The following is a 12855-nucleotide window of genomic DNA, read 5'->3' on the forward strand; positions in this document are numbered from 1 at the left end:
ATGCATAATGAATCTTTCATAATGTCTACAATTCGTGTGTTATAATGAGAGGATTCATGAGCACGCAAATTTCAGAACTGCATTGCTCAACGCTGCAAACACGTGCTATAGCCTAAATAGAAACTCTGTATACACTTGCACCTGTTAATCGTTTATATTTTATATTAGTTCATGTTGCTTTTGTGCAATAGATGAATAACGATTTATTTGTTTTAGATATTTTATGTTTAGATATTTCTATTTTGCGGGAGTCCCGTGAATCATTTTATTCTCCCGCATCCCCCACTCACGAGTGTCTAGTAATGTGGTCTTGGATGCCCGAAATAGGTGTTGCAAATATGGTGGCCGAGTGAACAGACTTTCCTTGAAAGGGACTTTGGCAGAGCTGTGGCCCTCCAGGAATTGAGACCAATGTTTTAAATTAATGATAATTAATTACACAATTTTGAAAGAAATGCAAATAGAATTTGCTGTGTGTCTGAATGATTCAGTGATGTTAGATTAACTCTTGCCATATGTTGTGCACAGGCACAGAGCTGAGTGGGCTTTTCTAATTCATTCTCTGTGAGCTATGTATCAGGCTTGAAACGTTTAATGCGTATAAAATGAAGGCTAGCCAGGTTTGTGAATGTTTTAATCATGTTGTTACATATTAAAATATTTCATTGAGATGTCAAGTGCAGTTTGAGTCTTTCATTTTAAAATATATATTCAAATAGAAAACAGTTGTTTTGAATTGTAATATTTCACAATATTTTTCACTGTATTTTTGATCAAATAAATGCAGTCTTGGTGAGCAGAAGTCATCTTTCAAAACCATTAAAAATCTTATCGACCCCAAACATGTTATATGATAGCTTTAATGACTGTATTGAAAGCAGTAATAGAGCATACTGACAAACATGCTGTTGTACATTTTACAGACACACCCCTAAAGTGACAGACAGCACAGATTTTATTGAGCGGATTTCTTCTGCACCGGTGGACATGGACGGTCCAGTTAAAGGTCACTAGATGTCATTCCCAGTTTAAACAAGGACAGGATCCCAGTTAAACACAATCTATAGTGTGTTTGAGATAGAGAGCGAGTCTGAGTGTGTCATAAAATGGTTTGAACACTCTCTCCTGACAATCCAATGGCTCTAAACAGTCTCTCATTCTTCAGAAACAGTTTGTAATCCACTGTAGAGATTTCTCTAAACCAAGACTTCACGCTGAGCAAATGCATAAACATTAGCCTTTACTTGCAAGAAAACTTCACTGCCAAAAACTTTCTACTCACATTTGCATTCAAAAAGCTTTCTGACAGGCGTGAGTTTTCTCTCTGATGATTTCCTTTCCTCTCTCCCACTGAAGATCAACACAGCCAAAGACATTATGTCCTATTCCTGCTTTCACAATCACTGTTCGCCAACACATATGATAACAAATGATAAGATTAACCATTAACACAAATGATAATTATGGGTTATGCAAATGTGGCTGTAACCTGCTATTCTTTAATTAATATAATGTTTTATGAATGATAAATCACATTAACATGAACTAGTTTTGCCTGCATTATACTGTTCACAAGTTTGGGGTCAGTAAGATTTTTTTTAATGTTTGTAAAATAAGCCTTTTTTTTATTATTTGCTCAAATACAATACATTCAAAATACAGCTTACATACAGTAAAAACTGTAATATTGCAAAATATTATTAGAATTTAAAATGAAAGTTTTCAATTTGAATATATTTTAAAATGTAATTGATTCCTGTGATCGCAAAGCTGAATCAGCAGAAGTTTTGTGATAATGCAGCAAACTGTGACTTTTGTTCAATTTAATTTATCTTTGTTGAATAAAAGTATTAATTTCTTTAAAATAGAGAGAGAAAGAAAATAAATGAAATGAAATGGGGGGGAAAACACTAATGTGCAAACTTTTGGGGTCAGTTGATTTATTTATTTTGTATTTATTATTTTATTCATTTATTATTATTATTATTATTATATTTTAGTTTGGAAAGAAAAGAATCTCATGGTGTGCTCAGGGTTCAAATTTTTATTTTATTATATTTTATATATATATTATATTTTATATTTAAATGTATTATGTTGCAGTTCCTTACATATTTACAAATCAACTGAAAATTATCTTCATTTACTTTTAACCACCGAATGTAATTTTTGACTCACATTTGGTGCTTGTTGATTTTTTATTCCCATTTACTCCAATACCTTTACTTCCGGATGCATTTTTTATTCAACCCGATCTCATGAAAGTGCGTATAAATAGTACGCCAAATAAAAACTAAAACTCGTGGTACTGATATGCAAAAATGGACTTTGGCGTGTATATGCTACACGATGGGTAAGTTTAGGGTTGTGGGGTAGATGCGTTTCATATGTACGCGAAAACTGCGTATCATATGCACGCCAACAAATTTCGTATCATATGCACGCGAAAAGATAGATAGATAGATAGATAGATAGGTCTGGTGCGTCTACATGTGTGCTAGCGTTAGAATCTGCTGAGGTTGCTGAAATCTCAGCTGGAGCATCAAACATACTGTACCTCTGGACTGAAAAAGAACATGCTCTGAAAAGAACATCTGTTGAACGTGCACATTCACTCCTTCCTTCTGTCATTCACACATCCCCCTTTCACTGGAGCAGCTATTTCCTGTTTTCCTAATGGATCTCCTCTCTCTCTCTCTCTCTCTCTCTCTCTCTGTCTCTCTCTCTGTCTCTCTCTCTCTCTCTTCTCTCTCTTCTCTCTCTCGCTCTCTCTCTGTCTCTCTATCTCTCTTCTCAGCTAAGAGCAGCACGCGTTCAGAACGCCAACAAATTTCGTATCATATGCACGCGAAAACTGCGTATTATATGCATGCCAAACACATGCGTATCTTATGCATGCCAAAGTCCATTTTTGTGTATCAATACCATGAGTTTTCGGTTTTATTTGGCGTACTATTTATATGCATTTTCATGAGACCGGGCTCTTTTTATTGCAAATGACTGTATGTGTAGACTGTGCTGGATCTGATCTGTTCTTCTTTTGTGTGTCAGAATGCAGTGAATCTCTTAACTCTGTTGTTAACCGTTCTCCAGTCATCCCGTGGGTCCCTAAAAAGTCTTAAACTCAGTTTGATCAAATGTCATAAAAAGGTCATAAAAAGCCTTAAATATCTTGATTGTTAGAAGAATGGATCCATAAGTTTGAATATACTTCTGGATGTTAAAAAAAAAAAAAACCCGATCTCATGAAAGTGCGTATAAATAGTACGCCAAATAAAAACTAAAACTCGTGGTACTGATATGCAAAAATGGACTTTGGCGTGTATATGCTACACGATGGGTAAGTTTAGGGTTGTGGGGTAGATGCGTTTCATATGTACGCGAAAACTGCGTATCATATGCACGCCAACAAATTTCGTATCATATGCACGCGAAAACTGCGTATTATATGCATGCCAAACACATGCGTATCTTATGCATGCCAAAGTCCATTTTTGTGTATCAATACCATGAGTTTTCGGTTTTATTTGGCGTACTATTTATATGCATTTTCATGAGACCGGGCTCTTTTTATTGCAAATGACTGTATGTGTGAATAATCTCTGAGATGATTGTGTGTGTAGTATATGTGGCAGAAGTGAACATAAACCACACACATTCTTCACCTGAAGCCCAGTCTCTCTACCACCCAGCATGAGAACATTCTTCTGTACCTTCTCAGCTTTTCTCCTTCTCAATCTTTCTCATGGTCCAGGCGTCTCCAGCTGTTTCTAATACTCCTCTCAGTCATGCTGGATGCTTTGGAGCTATATGATTACAACTGTGTGTGTGTGCGTGTGTGTGTTTAACCATATGTTCCCATCTGGCTCCATCCCAGGGGAAGTCGACCCGCTCTTAAAGAGCTTGGCTAAGGTCTGGTGTTTAGCAGCTCTGGGCTCACAGCGTTAATTCCTGCGTCGGTGGAGTCTAGGCACAGTAAAGCGTTTGATTGACGGATGAAACAGGAAATTGTTTTTCTTTCTTCCTTTGGGTTTTCCATACAGAGATGCTGATTCAGTGGTCCGTTAAGGTTGGAGTTGGCCTAATGCCACTGGAGGAGTCTAGAAAACATACGCTTGCATCCATCCCAAGTGTGCTTTTTCATCTGGAAGATCATTTGTTCATCTGCAATACATTCCCTGTTGAATGTTAGAATGGTATGCGGCAGATGTTTTTGCGATGTTCATGAAACATATGCACTGTCATCGCCTAGTCTGTTTGAACATGGCTAACAAGCGCTCTTGCACTGGTCTGACGGTAACAAATCTCAGTATTCGAGGGGGTGATCGAGTTTCCCTTTGTCTGTGCTATTAAACCAGATGTTATTAATCTGGGAAGTTGCTGTAACCATACTGACCTTAACTAACTTGCTTAGTTTCTCTTCTCTAGATTATTTTCAAATTCTTGCTACGAGTTGAGCTAAAAGGAAAAGCTGTTGAAGACCATGTAAGCAGGCGGTAAAAGGACTGTTTCACACCAAGAACAATAACTATGAAGATAATGATAAAGAAATGAACTTAAAAATTAGTTCTGATTCTATAAGTGACACAACGTGTAGCCAAGTATGGTGGCCCATACTCAAGAGTTAGGGCTTAGCCTTTCACCCATCCAAGTGCACACACACACACACACCATTAACACACACCCAGAGCAGTGGGCTGCCATTTTTGCTGTGGCGGGTTGGGGGTTCGGTGCCTTACTCAGTCATGGGCATTGAAGGTGGAAGAGAGCACTGTTCATTAACTCCCCCCACCTACAATTCCTGCAGGTACTGAGACTCAAACCCGTAACCTTCGGGTTACAAATCCAACTCTCTAACCATTAGGCCACCACTGCCCCACTAAGAACAGGGAAGTTCCAACACAATCTCATTGCAATTCTTAACTGTTTTACGTTTTGGCAGATAATCTCATGAGCGTGTTTTCGTACAATCTGCTTATGCTCGGTTATGTTTACGGGTGGGGTTTGGGATGTTTCATGCTCACTTAAAAAAAAAAAAAAACATTTTCGTATGATTCAAATCATTAGGAAGGGTTAGGAAGTTCACGCCACAATTATAAGGAAACAGAGAAACAATATTGTTTTCCCCCAGCTGATGAATGCTAAAAACATTATAATAGATATTTATCATCTATTGCTCTGGACGCTAATATAGTTATTGTTATAGTTATCATTCTTGGTGTGAAAAGGCCTTAATACCTGCTATAGCGTCCCTTGTGGCAACACTGAGAATGTAAAGTGTACTTGCGCTGTGGATCACAACAACACACTATAAATGAATGTGGATTACGTAGGTTGATAGTTTGGTGGAAAGTTCATTTTAAAATCTCAAGTTCATTAACATTTTTGAGACCTTTTTACATTACTGCCAACCACCTTAAAAACACAGGCTGTAAAGAGAAAGTCACAATGAATCAAAGTTCATCACAAGTAACTTTTCCACGGGCTGACGTAAAATTTAATATATGCAATGTGCACTTTACCATACGCACAAACAGTTATTTTAATGAAAAACCGTCAAATGTGAAGTGGCACACAGTTTATGGATTTTCACTGTAAATTAAAAAAGAAAATTATTTATACTTTTTCACTTCCAAAAACTGTAAACTTAACATTATTTTAATGTAAAATTACATTAGATCTATTACAGTTTTATACTGCATATAGTAAGTGAACTTACCGTTAACCAATTAACAGGTTTATTTAGCTTTTTTACATTAGCTTTTTTACAATGAATATCAATACAATTAGTCTTTTTTTAAAAATCTTTTTTATTTATTTATTACTGAGTTCGCTTCTGTAAGTCGGATTCTATTTGTGAATTTTCTTTCCTACAGGGACAGATAAAATGAAATGTTTAGTGTCAGATTAACACAACATGCAGTGTGATTCACTTCCCCTACGCTGTAAAAAAAATTCCGTAAAATTTACGGTAAAAAACCGGCAGCTGTGGTTGCCGGAATTTTACCGTAAAAAATACGGTAGCAACGTTTTAGGTTTTATGGTTTTAACTTAAATTTACAGTTAAATACCGTATTTTCATTAACTGATATAATGTTAATATACCAACCTATTGAAGTACTGAAATCTGTTTTGCACCTTTGTAATACACTGATAACCACCAAATGCAGGTGGTGATGAGAAAGTCACATGATGAACCAAAGCCCATCACAAGCAGAGTCTTTTACCGTTAAATTCACGGTCATTTTTTACAGTGTAGAGTCATTTCACCTAACTGTGTTTAGCTGTGAATAAGCTGTGTTTTGTTATCTGTGTGAATCAGACACTCAGACAGACGGACTGCTGAGAATGTGCTGCAGTCAGATTTAAAGTGCCCTGTAAATATGTTTATGGCGATGTTTGCATTTTAAAGTCTGCCAATTGGGGTCACGGGTGAAGTGCTGGCATATTTTCACTGGGTGATTCACACGTGGAACAGTCTGCATGTGTGGGGGAAACATGGTCTGAATATTTTGAAATTAATCATTTGAAGAGGAATGAATCGAGTTCTCAAAGGGGTTTTGTGGCAGTGGCTTACGTTCCCCTTAGATCTAAGAATATGACATTTCAAGATGTTTCCCCCCCACCGCTTTCTGCTGTGATTAAGGGGTACAGTCGTGCCCACTGTATCTTTGTCTATTAAACGTTTGCAGTTCTTATAGAGATATTTTCTTTAATCCAACATGAAAATGCTGTCCCCGTGTGATTTAAAACTTGTATGCTTTATTAGAAATAAGAAATCTAGGTTGTGGTAGAAGCCTTACTGTAGCTTTGTGTGAGGAAAATACTGATATTTGATGGGTTATTGTTGATGGAAAATCTCAATTTGCCGTCATGTGTATAGAAACGTGTCGAGTTCAGCTACAAAACCAATGACAACAAACATGCACCATTTTTTGAATGCAATCGCAAATAAACATTCTTCTTCATAATCACTTTACATGCAGTTGCATCTTCTGTGTCCCATGGAAGAAGGTCATAAAGGTTTGGAACAACATTTTTGTTCTTTTATGGGTGAACTATTCTGTCAGTAGGACACGTTCAGTCCTACTCAGTGTGTGTTATAATCTCTCTAGAGAATCAAGAAAAACTTTGCCTTACCAGTCCAAACCCTGAACCGCAACGCAACCATCAGCACTTGTGCTTTCATCTTCCAGCTGATGAAACAGAGCCAAGAGGAAATGAGAAAACTTTTTTTGTGAACTTCCTGAAGACCTTTGTTTTGACCTTTAAATAGTGCTCAGACTTCCACTAGACCTTGTGATGTAAAATAAAACTTCCTCTTGTGGTTTACTTAAGGTATTTATGCTTCTTTGGTTGATACTTTATTAATACCCAAAGCTGTAAAACATCTCGTTAAATCATAGTTTAATGAGATATGGCACCAGTATTTCTGTTATATCACATTATGGCATCATTTTAATTTATCCCTATAAATGAATGCAAGTAGTGGTGCTGGATATACTAACATTGCATAAAATAGTTTGTTTTTTTCTATATTAAAATGTTTTGCTAAAAAGTACACTACCGTTCAAAGGATTTGAGTCGGTTATGTTATTTAATGTTAAGTTTAAGTCTCTAATTGTCACCAAGGCTGCATTTATTTGATCAAAAATACAGCAAAAACAGTAATATTGTGAAATCTTATTACAATTTCAAAGAACTGTTTACTATTTGAATATATTTTAAAATGCAATTTTTTCCTGTGATGCAAAGCTGAATTTTCAGCATCATTAGTCCAGTCTTCAGCGTCACATGATCCTTCAGAATTTACTGCTCAATAAACATTTCTTGTTATTATCAGTGTTGAAAATAGTTGTGCTGCCTAATAAAATATTGTGGAAACATTATTATAGCTATATATATATATATATATATATATAGCAACTAACAATAGTTGAAGGAAAGTCCCCACCTTGACAGAAAAGCAACCGTGTGTGTGTGTGTGTGTGTGTGTGTGTGTGTGAGAGAGAGAGAGCGCAAGAGAGAGTCCCCACCTTGACAGAAAAGCAACCGTGTGCGTGTGTGTGTGTGTGTGTGTGTGTGTGTGTGTGTGAGAGAGAGAGAGAGCAAAAGAGAGAGGGTTATATTTACAGAAGTGAAGCTGTCTAAGGCCAGCGTGTTGCTGCTTTCACACCCAGGAAAACAAAACACTCTCTCACACAAACAATTAATATACACGCACTATAAACAAACACAGATCAGGACAATATGAGAGTCATAAATGTTTTGACAGCTCTTGTTGTGTGAGGTCAATTATCTGAAGAGAGTTATTCAGTGTCACACCATTACTTCCACTGCTACTGCAACTGAATGCTGCTGTACTACTAATGCATAATCATATGGTTAAAGATCTTGCCTTAGTAGACAATAAGTTGAGCCTGTTCTTGTTTAGGACTGGAGAAAGCCCTTGTCAACTGAAATGATGCTGATATATTGCATCACTTACTAGTGGGATGCATTGATGTATCAATCAATCTCATCTCAGAATATGATTTGAGAGCTTTAGCTGAGGGTACTATTTTCAGTGCATGAATAGTGCAAGTTCTTTTTATAATATAATACATATAGGGGCAACTTATTTGTAGAGCTTTCATTCTGATTTTTGTGGCTTTTCGATTAACTGTCATTCATTGTATGGAAAATGATCCTCATAAACAGTTCTGTCACCTACCATCTCCTTTTGTGTTTCAGTAAAAAAAAAAAAAAAAACATACAAAATAAACATGGGTAAATAATGACAGGAATTTAAAAATCACTCACAAGATCGACACTAAAATAAATAAATAAATACAAACAAACAAATACATTTAATATGTAAGATTAAGATTTACGTATATAAATTGCATAAAAAATTTCCATCCACTTGCATTACTTCATGTGATGCATATTTGTCCATCATACATAAATGAAACTACTAATAAAAAACCCTTGCTAAGCTAACTGAGACTTGTTATAGCACTTGCCTATAATTGCTCTCTTGTTGATTTTGATTGCTTCCATTGTCCTCATTTGTAAGTCGCTTTGGATAAAAGTGTCTGCTAAATGACTAAATGTAAATGTAATAAAGTAGTGGTACTATTAAAGTGAATGTTTTAAAGGGGTCATGAACTGAGAAATCAAAATTCCCTTGATCTTTTAACATGCTAGAGGTCATTGTACGATAAAAACATCCTGTAAGTTTCAGAACTCAAAACTTTGCCGTTAGTCTAAAAACCGCTTATATTGAAGCAAATCTGTCAAAACGACAGATTGTGGAATGTGCCACTTTATGACGTAATAGTGTGGCTAAACCCCGCCTCCACAGAAGAAGATCAAGGCCTGCTTCTACATCACTGCCCGTTTAGCCCCGCCCACCGATTCACACATGTAGGGTAAATAATGAGAGGCAAACACAGGTCTACACAGAAACCATACGATAAAGATGCTCCAAAGACAACAAGCGGCTAATCAGTGCCAGGTTGTGGGAAAACACAGTGCTTGCTTTGCCTTCCTTCTGATGGCAACATTAGGAAAGAGTGATCAGTGAATGAACTTTATTTTTAATGAAGATCCAGACCGTGTCAGTAAGAACTCGGTCCTTTGTTCACTTAATTTTACTGAGGATTCGTTTACAAACAAGACACAATTCGATGCAGGATTTTCAGAAAGATTGAAACTAAAAGACGATGCTGTGGCGACTATAGGATCCGATCGTACTGTTGCACCACACAAGTGTGAGTAACTGTTTTTATTACGTGGTCACTATTGCTTTATCTGTTATTATTACCGATCGTTTGATATGTACTGAGTATTTATGCATTCTAAATTATGATGTTTTTCTAGGTAAAAATCTTGGTAACATTGTAAGTTGATCTCAGAGATCAGTACAAAATAATAAAAAGGCAATTCATGACCTCTTTAAAAACAAAAAAAATAACCAGATTTGTATTTATCATCAATAAATCCTTTTTTTTCAGTCTCATACATACAGCTTGCCATATTTCATGTGTCCTATAAATAAATGTAACTTTCACAACAAATAGATTTATGCCGATTCTAAGCAGTTTGATTAATTGCATACATTTTGAGTAAATGAATACATTTTGAAAATATGAATTTTAAAAATATATGCAATATATTTAAATAAAAGCTAATAGATGCAAATAAACTATGCTATGATTTTTTGAGTGCAGATTTATCTAGAGTTATCTATGGCTGGCAAATATGAATCACTTTAAGTCTATTAATTTATGTTAAAACTGTAATCCAAAAGGATGGAAATTTTATATGCAATTCAAACACATAAATCTTAGATTTAGGCCTAAATATTTATTATTTATCTGAGTGAAGGAATGGACAACAAACCTGCACATAAAACCGTAAATGAATTGTGGATGGCATTTTATATGTCAGTAAGCCAGTCTCTTCCTGTCTAAATGGGTGGTTCTTGGTCAGAATAAACTACAAAGTGGACCAGAGTTTATACCAGCAGTCAGACTAGCCAGTCTGGACCAGCATGGGAATTCATTCTGGCCTAAGCCGGTCTTTTCAACAGGGTGAAAGAGCAATATGAACAATACAAGAGAGGTATGGAAAGAGCAGAGGTTGGAAATGAGTGAATGGTGGGAAAGTAAGACGAAAGTAAGCAAAAGAGAAAGTGCAGTGCAGGAGGAGGTTTACAGAGAGAAAGAGCTCTTTAAAAGAGGGGGTGTGGGAATGAAAGAGGGCAAGAAAATGGGGGGAATGAGAGGAAAGAGGGAGATTTAGTTGTGTAGTTGGGTGTGGGAATGCGGGGTCAGAGTTCTACTGGAAGAAGAGGCTCTTGGCAGGACACAGCTGAAAGGGATTGTGAGAATTTATACAGGATTAGTGGAGTGTCTGATGCTCTACAACTCTCATACAAGCACACACACACACACACACACAACTAGAGCTATACTGAACATTCACTATGTATTTGTGATGACATTAACATGCTCGTTTTGTTGTCTACACTTTCTAAAGGTTGTATTATTACACTAGGAGTGTCTTGTGAGTATGGCAATGTTGTATTAGTGTTGCATTAAACTTCAGCAGCACAAATGTTGTTTGAGTTTAAACTGTCTGAACTCAGAAGTGTTAGATATAAATTAGCAATTTTGAGAAACAAACGTTGGAATTTCAAGATGTTAACTTGAAATCCTGAAGAAAAAAGTCTGAATTGTAAGATCTAAACGAGATGTAAATTTATGAGATTGAAAAAAAAAAAATCACAGTTACCTTTTTAATATTTTTATTCAATTAGCTCTGTCTGTTCAATTAATTTATTCTAAATGCAACATTTTGTTTGCAACATCACAAACATTTTTTACATTTTAATGTATTAAGATATTTGTATGTAAATATTGGAGTATGTAGAGTTACATTTGTGCATATAAATAATTAAATATTCTTGTTTTATTAGCCAAAAAAAAACCTAGTGGAAAATATGCCTTAATTATCTTTACTTCTTGCATTAAATATTTGTCAAATTTGCAAATAAATTCCAGAGCAAATTCATAAATATGGTGATATGTATAATATCAAATGGCTGAAAATATTGAGATTAGCTACTACCACACACACACACACACACACATAATGTAGCTCATACAAACATTTGTTAAGAAGCCAGAGGTGGATAGAGAGAAAATGAAATGTTCTCTTCGGCTCTTCTGTGGTATTTGGACCTGTGTTGACTTTGGGATCTGGTAACGTTCTCTTTGCAGTCATCCATGTAGGCAAAGACAAGGAATTATAGCTTCACTGAACTCCAGTGGAAAATAAACATATTTTCAGCACTGTTAGTACACATCTGGAAAAGATAGAGATCACAATGATCTTGTATGTATATGTCGGTTTTATTTTAGTTCTGTCACCTACCATAACCTATAGTGTTTTGAAACAGATGGTTGTGGTTTGTATGTTTGTGTATGATAATGAAAACAGAGGAACATCATTTCAACCAATCAGCCATAGTTGCTAGTAGATTCAAGTAAAATGCCGTAAAAATCTAGTTTAAAATAATCCAAACTTGTTTTCCACACTGCTTTTCACTAAATAAAGAGAAGTCATTGCCAGAAAAGTAATTGTAAATATATTGTAAATATACAGGGACAATTATGGAAGTATATTTCTACTTTTTCTCTCAATTTTTTTTCAAAGAGTTTACACCTCACAATTCAGTTTCTCTTTTTTTTTTTACTTAAAATTGCGAGATATAAACTATAAAAGAAAAGTCCAAATTGCGAGATAAAAAGTTGCATTTACCTTTTTTCACCTTTTTTTTGGGGAATAAACAGTCAAAATTAGAATTACAATCATAATTGTGAGATGTAAACTCAGAATTCTAATAAAAAAAATCTGAATTACAAGATGTAAAGTCAGAATTCCAAGAAAGAAAGGTCATATTTGTGAGATGTAAAGTCAGAATCCTAATTTTTAAAAAGTTAGAAATACAAGATGTAAACTCAGAATTCCAAGAAAAAAGTCACAATTGTGAAATGTAAACTCAGAATTCTAATAAATAAAAGTCAGAATTACAAGAAAAAAAGTTATAATTGTGAAATGTAAACTAAGAATTCTAATAAAAAAGTCAGAATTACAAGAAAAAAAGTCATAATTGTGAGACGTAAAGCCAGAATTCTAAGAAAAAAGTCTGAATTGTGATGTAAAGCCAGAATTCTAGGAAAAAAGTTGTGAAAGGTAAACTTGCAATAATAAGTTTATAACTCACAGTTGCAAGAAATTCATTTGCAGTTCTGAGAGAAGAAAAAGTCTAAATTGTGAGAAAAGAAAGAAAGAAAGAAAGAAAGA

At 35.3% G+C, this 12855-nt stretch overlaps 1 long non-coding RNA gene across 1 annotated transcript in view; it reads right to left on the reverse strand.

Annotated features, from left to right (window-relative positions):
* The window catches only part of LOC107655696 (uncharacterized), a 14589-nt gene extending 8101 nt beyond the window's left edge, over positions 1-6488 (reverse strand). The window contains exons 1-2 of the long non-coding RNA XR_001630471.1: positions 6477-6488; positions 6122-6127 (exon numbers count right to left, since the gene is read on the reverse strand). This is a non-coding gene — a long non-coding RNA (uncharacterized LOC107655696). The remainder of the gene's footprint in view (positions 1-6121; positions 6128-6476) is intronic.
* Between the last annotated feature and the right edge of the window lie 6367 nt (positions 6489-12855).

This window comes from Sinocyclocheilus anshuiensis, unplaced genomic scaffold, assembly GCF_001515605.1.
Source record: "Sinocyclocheilus anshuiensis isolate Anshui unplaced genomic scaffold, SAMN03320099.WGS_v1.1 scaffold1463, whole genome shotgun sequence".
Lineage (NCBI taxonomy): Eukaryota > Metazoa > Chordata > Actinopteri > Cypriniformes > Cyprinidae > Sinocyclocheilus > Sinocyclocheilus anshuiensis.